Source organism: Lygodium microphyllum, chromosome 23, assembly GCF_053477565.2.
Source record: "Lygodium microphyllum isolate KBCC chromosome 23, Lygodium_microphyllum_v1.1.10, whole genome shotgun sequence".
Classification (NCBI taxonomy): Eukaryota; Viridiplantae; Streptophyta; class Polypodiopsida; order Schizaeales; family Lygodiaceae; genus Lygodium; species Lygodium microphyllum.
Genome location: NC_141157.1, coordinates 114409632 through 114418641, shown reverse-complemented (window position 1 = coordinate 114418641; position 9010 = coordinate 114409632).

Genomic DNA, 9010 nt, shown 5'->3' with positions numbered 1-9010 from the left:
TTGCTTATTTGAGAAGCCATTTGCCTTAATTTGATGCACTACCTCATCTCTCATGGCCTTGTACTCAGGTAATTGTGGGAAAGGTCACGTAGTGTTCTAAGGTGCCTCTTTGGCCATTTGCATTTTTCTTTTGAGGTCTTCTATCATGTCTTCTTTTATGGGTTCTGTGACTTCAATCAGCGTCTTCATGAAAATCCTCTATTGAATCTTCATTATTCTCTCTACCACTTATGGCCTATCCAAGGCCACTTCCTTGTTGTGTTTTACCTTTGCCGATCTATGATCCGGCTCCTACATGGGTTCTTCACTTCTTACTTCTAGTTGTTCCATCTTCTTCTTGGCTTGTTCTAACCCTCTATTCTGACACTTTCTCAAGGCTTCCAAAGTGGTAGTTTGGTCCCTTATATTTTGCTAAATTGATTATTTCTCCTTGTTGGGTTCTTTTATTCTTCGATTAAGGTCTTCCTTGTTCCTATTGGCTTCCTCCTATTGCCCTTCCAACTGGAGCATCTTGTCCTTCACCTGTATAGTTTCTTCTCTGTCTTGTTGCAATTGGCTAATTTGGTCTTCTTTTTCTTCACTTTCTCTTCTAGGCAAGCCATGGTGGCCATGGCCTCCTTGTGCTATGCTTCCCAAATTTCCATACTCTTCTTCTCTTTTGTGTACTACTACAATACTTCTTTGTACTTGTTATTGTCTACTCCTCTCTTTGCTAGTGAAGCTATCTCCATCCTTAAGGAGTAGATGTCCCTTGTGTATTGCCATTGCAGGGTGGCATATGACTCTTTTCCTTTTTCTAGTGCTAGGATGGCTTATTTTCTCTCCTCTTCCTTATGGTCCCTTTGCTCTTCTAGGGTCTTTAGTAAATCATCAAAGTCTTTTCCAGGCCCTTATGTGATGAGTGGCATGTGAGATGATGTTTCTTATACCCTTGGGATCTTCTCACCTCTCTTCTTTGATTTTGTATCCTTTGTGGCTAGTCTATTTGATCTAGTGACAACTAGTTCTTCTAATTTGCTTCTAAAGACCAGCAAATATTTTACATCTAGCCATTGTACAACCAAAGTGGCTTGGTTGCTCCCTTCTCTTGCAAGGGTTAAGGTAGGGTAGGGGTGGTAAGTTCAGGGGCGGTGTGGCTTTTTCACATGTTGGCTTGGTGGTGGAAGTGGTGCTAATGGTCCTAGTTGGATTAGCTCTTCTCCCTTGTCTTCAACCCCATGGTGTCCCCCACTTGCTAAACTTTCTACTTTCTCTGTGCTTTTACTTGTTCTAGCTCTAGGTTGGGGTGGGTTGGGTGGAGTATTTGTCTACTCTTCTTTCCCCTCTTGTTTGTTCCATAGAGTTTCACACAGCCAGATGATAGTCCTCATCTTTCTATCTTTCCTTGGCTTGGCATTCCTCTTCTATCTTTCGAGATTCCTCCATGACCATTTCTAGTGCATCCTTTTCTTTTGAGGGCATTTTTTTCTCTTTACATTAGTTCCCCATTGACTTCCTCAAACTCCACAACCCCCTTAAGTAACTTGGACACTACATGCATTGTGTTTCTTGTGTATGCATTTGGGTCCACATCCTTCGTGTGCCCTGTGACCAAGTCTTCAAACATGGTCAAGTGGATCTTTTTCATTGTAGTATCATGGTGACCATCAAAGAAAAATGTGCGGATAAACTTGCATGTAGTTGTAAATCGGGATCAGGGATTGCCTCTAGTTTGATGCCGTCATTACCCATTTTTTGCTTTGTAAATTTGAATCGAGCCATGACATCTTTTCTTTCTTTTGGTTTGAAATGGTGCTATGATAGGCCTAGAGCTCGATGCACCAATTCTGTTGAGAGATGAATCTCCCCTCTGCTATTTTCACTGTGATAGTCCCTACTCTTTTGTCTACATCATAATTTGTTGAGGACATAGTACATCTTGGATGGTTAACTCTACCCCCAAACTTCTCCACATACATAGCCAAGGAGCGCACTTCCATCAATTCTTTGGCTTTCTATTCTTCGTCAATGGCTTGAGCTTTTGGATTTGTTTGTATCTCAGATCTCCATTTCTCACGATGTCCACATTCATGTTATATTTTGCTTGGTCTACATTTGTAAAAGAAATTTGTGGCTTTCTATGCCTCTCAGGGACGACCTTTTCATTGACTCCTATCATTTTTTTATGTGTATGTAAAAAGGAGAATCTATGATGAGAAATAAAATTGAAATTACATAAGCTCGCATTTTTATTTGTTCAAAAATTAATTTCTACTTTATTCCTTGCAAAAATTGCGAATTGTGAAAGAAATTCACATTGAGGAAATGATTGACTCCCTCCCCTCACCAGAAGTTTAACAATGCTTCCTAGCATGCAGGCATGAATTGGCAAAGGAGGAAATGGCACATGGCTCAACTATGCTTATTACAGAATGACAAAAAAAAATCAAATGTTAGAACATAAATGAGTGAAATTATAGACATACACAAGAATGTAGGCTAACGAGATGTTGTAGGACCCTTTTGAAGAAGCCAATCATAAAAATTAGGATTTTATTCCATTGTAGCATAGTGGTCCATGTCACTTAGTCTGATGCCCACATGGGTGATATAAGTGAGAACATCTATGAGGAAATCTCATGTGTTCATGCGGCTAGCAATGTGTAGATCCTAGATATAGTAGCACATGGTCCTCGAGGTGAGTTTTTTTTGTGATGGCCAACACAAAAGGAAGTGGGTGTAGTATAAGTGGGGTCATACTTAGTGGCTTTGATGGCTCGATGTTGTTCGTTAGTCATTATTTGACAATTGAGTCACTCCCACTATGCTTGAAGAGTGAACCACTTTTGAAGAAATGGGTATTCTGATTTGGCTAGTTTCTATTATTTCTATTTTTAAGGCCTCTATGTGTTCTCATGTTGGAATGATAGATCAATCACTCGCCCCATAACTCACGTGACTCAAAGAGAAGGATTGAGATCCATGTCTCACACCTAGTTTAAAAATCGATAAGGAGGAGGGTTCAAAAGGAGTATGCTAGTGTGCATAGTTGATGGTGCATTAGTGCATCCCAACCAACCTATCTAGCATAGGTGCAAGAAGGAAGGCTAGGGAGCCTTATCATATAGTGCACCAATAGAGCGAGGTGTGTAAGTATTGATAATGATGGAAGCCCATCCCATGTGTGTATAGGAAACAGACTGGTCACTCACCCTCTATCTCACACTCGTCTGATAAATACAAAGGGCATCCCATTCTCACATCCCCATTTGATTAGGATGAAAGCTCATATCACTCAAGGATTGTCAATGAAGATCGCTTGTTGCTAACATTAGGGTGTTGAGGATGAGGCATACCTAGGGAGATAGGCAACAAGTTTGATACTTGGATTGCATAATGACAATATCATTTCATGTAGGAGTCAGAAGCACCGATGGGATTGCAAGATACAGTGCACTAAGGGAGGCGGCTTCAGAATTGCATCTTGGAAAAGTTCTGCTAGTGATTCAGCTATCCTTGACTGCGGGATGTTGCTACCTTTTCCACAGCTAGTTTCTCGCCTAAGCTTTTCTTGGAACGAGGCCTCATTATGACAGGGAATTTCTTCCTTTTATTCCATAACACATTTGATTTTTTTTCTTTTTCTCTTTTTTAAAAATTTTCCTTACTCCCTAGGGTGCTTCCACCTTTTCTCGAAGAATAGGTCGATGTAATAGGGACTGAAGTCCTTTTTTCTCATGAGCGATGATATATCTTTTTTTTTCTTTTTTCTTTTTTTCCTCATTTTTTAAAAGGAGAATGGTGGGAATACAGAGTATTAGAACCATCTTCGCCACCTCCATTGAAGCCGATGAGAAGAGAGCAAAATAGGGGTGGAAGGAGATGGTGAAGGGCTAGCAGAATGAAGCCACCTCATTAGGATAAGCAGGAGGGCTATCATGACCAATAAGCAAAACCTTATCAATTGATGCGTAAGGAATGGAGGGGCTATCGGTGGTGATTGTCAAGATCCCTAGGGAGGGTAATACTTCTTTAGGTGATAGCCATTAATTAAGAAGGGATCGTCAAAGGCATCAACTATCTGGACTTGGATAGAGTCATTAGGATTGTATCTTATAGGAACCCATCCAACATTGTTGAAGCTTGGTTGGAAACTTGCCAAAACATGAATCATAAGCAAGGACTAAGTCACCTTCCTTAAACTCCTTATGCTTGATAAAACTGTCATGATAGACCTTTCGTCGAGGTTGCATAGGTTCCATACATTGTAGGGCCATCCTACGAGTCTTATCTAGACATTTCAAGTGCAAGAGACAGTGCTGTAGGGACTTGTCAAAGAGCTCTTTGATAGCCATGCATAAAGAGGGTAATCCTAGTTCAAATAGGGAAGATAGCCTCTGTATAGCCAGTGGATAGATAAACTTAGCCTCAAGGAGCTTCAGCAAATTGACTTTCGCTAAGGTGGAGTAATTTGGATTCATGTGCCTGTGTCTTTGCCTCACAGGCTTGGCATTAAGCTTTGGGTCAATGTGATGTTGATACACCATGGGATCAATCCCCTTTAGATCTTTGTAGAACAATGCAAACACATCAAAATTCTCTTTTAGTAGGTCATGCAAGACTGACAACTCCTCTTTTGGGAGACTGATACCTACCTTTAGGTGACGTTCAATACCATCTATATCTACGAACATTAATTTCTTTTTACCTTCCACTTCATGGATGAATGTCCCACAAACTGTGTAGAGGCGATCAACCACCAAGACCCACGAACCGCTTATTGTTTCAAGCGTTCCAAGTTGAGCACTAATGGCTATCTCTCACATAGTTGGCGTGCCATCCATCTCTATGGGTGTAGTGAGCTTACCTCTATGCCCGATTGAGTTACCTCCTCTCCTAAGCACTCCGGTAGCTCCATGATCCAAGTGCAAGCTTCAAGCAAGCTCCATCCTCAAGCTTCACGCTCCAAGCTGCATTGCCACGAGCAAGACAAGAGAAGATAAGAGAAGAGAAAAAGAGAGGAGAAGATGGAGAGCTTCTCCACCATGGTTCCTCACCCTCACACTCTCACACTTCCTCTCTCAAACACAAGCTCAAGTAAGCAAGAACAAGGAGAAGAAGAAGAAGAGGAGAGCTACTTTTGGCTACACACAAGAATGAGCTTCTCATTCACTTTTCAACTCTATATACAAAACCCTAAATCCCTTTTGGGCAGTCATCCCCTTATCCCCTTTTTTACATGGCCGACCATTGTGGAAAGGTCATTTTTCCTATTTCCCTCTTCTTGTCTCATGTCTTAAGCCTACACCCATCTATCCTCTTACAAATGGCACAGAAGGGAGCCTGACAATCTTTTTCAAGAGTTTTTAGAGTTTTTAGAGGCACCTTCCATTTAAAATTGCACTTTTTACCTTAGCTTAGCTTTAGGGGCCGCCTCTGTGCCTTTGCTTTTTCTTCTATCATTTTTTCGCTCTTTGCTTCATATTTCCACCATCTCTGATTGAGGTTAACATTACCCCCCTACGAGATGGGTGCCAGTCCCATGGCACTTTGAGCGCTTTATTGTGGAAGGGTGGGCTCTTGGCAAGTGGCTGGTGGGGTGATGATAGGGTCACATGTGGACTCCATTGATTGGGAAGCTTTGGTAATGATTTGGATGGAGAGCCCAAGGCATGTTGAGTGGATGATGGGGGCTTTCGAAGTTGGTGGTTTGCAACATCTTGTTGTACCTGAAAGGAGAAAGTGCTCTACCTAAGGGGAGTGTCTACCTCACCATGCAGTGCTTTGTACTCGTAATAGTGGAATGGGGAGTTGGGTCTCTAACCATAAGCAAGCCTGGGTGATATCCCACACTTGAGGACCCCGTTCGTGTGAAGGGAGGTGCAGTGTGTGTAGCTTAGGGTGAGAGGTCTAACCATAGGCGAGTGTTAACTTCCTAGGTATGTCTTGCCCTTGAGGTGCCCTAAGCGTGAAGTGGGAAGCCAAAAAGGGCTAGGGGTTTAGGAACGGAGCCGATCGACAGAGGCCACTAGACGTGCCTAACTTGAGGACCCCTAGATGTAGTGACTGTGAGCTATGTGCCAGGAATTGTGTTTGGACATGTCGTGTGCTCCTTTCACTATTATTTGTTTGCTGTCTTTGTGCTTGGCCTTCTCTTTTCTTTCCTTTACTTTTTTTTTTTGAGTTACATGATTCGGGCCGTAGCTAATTGCTAGTTATTATCATTAGGATGTGGTGGGGGAGGGGATTTAATAGAGTGACTCAAAAATTTCCAGCTTTGCAAGTAACCCTTAAGGTTCAAGTGGACATGGAGAGAGGTGGTGGAGAGGAATGGGTGGTTACAGCGGATGAATTGGCTATCACTCATATCCTCAAGAATAGCTAGACAGAAGAAAGGTAGAAGATTGGCTCGCATCATTAGACAGGTCATTGCACAACTATCTATGGCGTTAGGATAAAAAAAGAGTGGGGGGAGACCACGTTTTGCCGGGGTGGGATCCTGCTTAAGTAAGATTTTTAATAGCCTATGGTAGCTGCATGTGGTAATGAAGGTGGGATCGGGACATGAGGAGAAGTCAACAATGAAGTGGGTCATGGTAGCATCTTGGCTGTCCGAGGTGAAAGTGAGGGCTTGTGCTAAGGTAGTAGTGCAGGGGTTATATATGATGGGGAAGTCGTAGCGACCATGGGTGTTTGTATCAAAATCTACTCCTACCTTACAAGGACACACCATGAAGGTGGGGTTGTTTCTCTCAAAGGGGAGGGTATTGCAAAAAGCCATCCAAGAGAACACATTGCTATCGCAAATGCGTCTCCACCATAGTGGCTGGTACTCATATCTGAGCATAGACCGAGGCACTTCAAAAACCTTATTTTGCCAATACTCTACATCCTCGGTGCCCTAGAGGGTGGGATTCTTCTCTCTTTCTTCTAGCCATTGTAGGCACTTTTTCTTCGAATTTGCCCATGTCAAATTGTAGTTTAGCTTCATCCCTTTGGCGATCTTCTTGTTGTACCTCCTCTACAAACCCTAGTGCATCAGTCTCTTGGGGGTTAGGCCAACCAACAATAGATACTTGCGCTGTTCATCAAGGCTCATCCTAACTACAATGGGTTGTGGTGGCACGTGTAGCCCTGCTTGCAGAGCTTTGCATGCTATGCTCAACTTCTTCTTTACCACCTCAAGGGACTCCCCTTCTTCAGTGTGAGTGGCATCCATCGGAGTATTTAGGAAAGCTCATTGTTAAGTATTGAAGCCCACTTGGGCTATCTCTGCTCTACTTTCTGCTAGGACATTCTCTTTTTTCATGAGAGCCAGGCGACACGCCAAGGTCTTTACTATTCGTTCATTTTCTCCTGCCCACTCTTCGGCTGTCTTTTTCATCTCCTCCATACTTTCTCCTTATCTTTGTACTAGGGCCATGACTCTCTGCTCATGGTCTTCCAATTCCTTTGCTCATTCTCTCCTGTTCTTTTCTTTCAAGGCTCAACTTTTCGGTCATGGTTTCCATCGCTCTATGGTACTACTTCTCTTCTTGCTTCCTTTCTTCTTCCCTTGCGGCAAGCTCTTCCATGTCTCGTTCGATTCGATCCATTTTTGCTACCAAATTCTCATGTTGCATGATTAAAAGTTTATATTCTCTACACATTTTCACTAGCTCTTGATTTTCATCTTCGATCCATTGCCTCTAGCTTTCCTCCTTGTCATCTTTGGCCTTTAGTTTCTGTTTAGATCAAAGATCTCCTTTTGTTGCATAGCTAATTGCCTCGTCTTTTCCAATTGAAAGGTTGCCACCGACTCCTTTTCTGCTTCCAACTCGACCACTGCTATCTTTCTTTCCTCCTTCGCCTTCTCTAGATGAGAGAGCAGTTCAACAACATATTCATCATAGTTTGTCGGTGGCATCATAGTAGTAGGGATTGGAGTGGTCAAAGATTCCACCTTTTGGCACTTCAGATCCTGCCTAGACTCGGCATCTGTGGCCAGTTTTTTCTACCTAGTGGCCGTAGTCTCCACACTCTTTCCTTGGGTCAGTTCCTTATTAATGAAGTACTACATCTAGGCCACAAAATTGTTTACATCGTTGGGGTGCTTGGAGTGAGAGTGGTTGCTTCACTGGTGGGCACCAAGAGGGGCGGGATGAGATGGATGGGGGTCTTTCCCTTGCCTTTGATGACCACAAGCAATATGACTTTAGGTACATGAGTGCTTGAGCCAGGTCCCTAATCCTTGGGTGGACTTAGAGCCCCTAGGTCATCGAGTGGGTCTTGCTGTTCTATGGACCGGCGAGTTGCTTTGGCCATGTCTTCCTCCTCCTTCCTCCTCAACTCCGCCTCCTTTTCCGTTGCTCTTCTCTCTCTCTCTCTCTCTTCCTCTATTTTCCTTGATTCTTCTACTAGCTTTTCAGCTTCTTTCTTCTCTTTCTTCTTCCTCTCTTCAGCCTCTTTTCGGGATTCCCTTTTGGCTCTCTCTAGATCTTCTTTTTTCTTCTTCCTGCCCTCATCCCATTTCTTCTTCTGAGTTGTCTTTTTATTGGGCTTCTTTGCTTTTTTCCTTCTGGATTGAGCCTCATTATCCTCCTTCATTGTCTCACTTTCTGTCCTATCGCTCGATGGCTCTTTCTCCTGGTGGATCAGTGACCTATCAAGAGTCTCATCCTCTCCTTCTTCTCCTTGTTGAGCTTCTTTTATAGCCTCCTGGATGGTGACTGTTATCACACTTTCATATCCGATGAAAGAGGGTTTCGAGGAAGGTTTCTTTCTCTTCGTACTTTTAGAGGCGGGGGACTCTCTGCCTGCCGGTCTGCTACCCAGGGCTAGTGCTTTGGCTGCTTTGTCCATAGTCTTGCACACACTAATTCGGTGCATGAGGGAGTTATAGCACTGGTTGGAGAAGAGTGAGTGCACCAATTTTGCTAGCATGCGGGCCTCAGCATTGGGGATATCCTGTATATTGATGTCGTCGTTTGTCAAAACATCCTCCCTCTTCATCTTTAGCATAGCATACACATCTCTCCTATGCTTCTTCTCC